The sequence below is a fragment of the Brassica oleracea genome, chromosome C5 (assembly GCF_000695525.1).
Source record: "Brassica oleracea var. oleracea cultivar TO1000 chromosome C5, BOL, whole genome shotgun sequence".
Taxonomy (NCBI): Eukaryota; Viridiplantae; Streptophyta; class Magnoliopsida; order Brassicales; family Brassicaceae; genus Brassica; species Brassica oleracea.
In genome coordinates, this window is record NC_027752.1 from 23,320,084 (window position 1) to 23,321,003 (window position 920).

Consider the following 920-nt stretch of genomic DNA (forward strand, 5'->3'; position numbering starts at 1 on the left):
AGTGTTAGGATCTTCATCAGATAACAGCCTGCTCTCACCCTTATCACCATGCTCCTTCTCTGGAACAACCTCCAGCTTTTCTACATCAAACACTAAGATGCGAGAGGCATGTGATGAGGAAGATCTGATGGGTACAGCCTTGTAGAAAACTTTCTTGTTGATGTTGGAGAAGCAGACTCTCTTGTTGGGCATATCGATGGTTGCTCCAACAGTAGCCATGAATGTCCTTCCAAATATCAAAGGCATCTCATGACCCTTGTTCATCTCAACAACTTGAAACTCAGCAGGAACAATGCATTCCCCTACTTGAACATGAAGGCTTCGAATGGTTCCATATGGGACTGCTCTGGCAGAGTTTGTAAAGGTCAGGGTCAGCTGAGAACGCTTAACATCAGCAATACCCAAATCGTCTACAATAGCCTTTGAGACGAGATTCACACAAGAACCAGAGTCACAAAGAGCATCCTTGAAGATTGTTCCTGCGATGGAACATGGGAAAACAAACTTTCCAGGATCATCAACCTTAGGCAATACCTTCAGTGCTGGTGTAGACAAAGCTTTGGTATAGAGGACCTTGATATCCTCTTGAGTCTCTCTATAGTTTCTAAAAAACTTGAGCAATGGACGAATCTGCAGAGCATCTTCAAATGCAAGTTCTTTAGGAAGCCTTCTTATCATCTTGTTAAAACCTATCAGCTGCTCTTCACTAATTGGATCCATCAGATGTCTAGGTGGAATTTGATAGGGAACCTTGGGAACATAGACTCGAGATGGTGGAGTCTCAGCAGGTTCGCTAGGAGCAGTCACTCCAGAGCCAGCAGACTGCTCTGCTCTCTCTTCTGCGCCTGGAGCAGTCTCAGCGAACGGCTGCTCTATTGCATTACAGTGCTCAGTCCTATGATTTTTATCAGTTCTTCCAA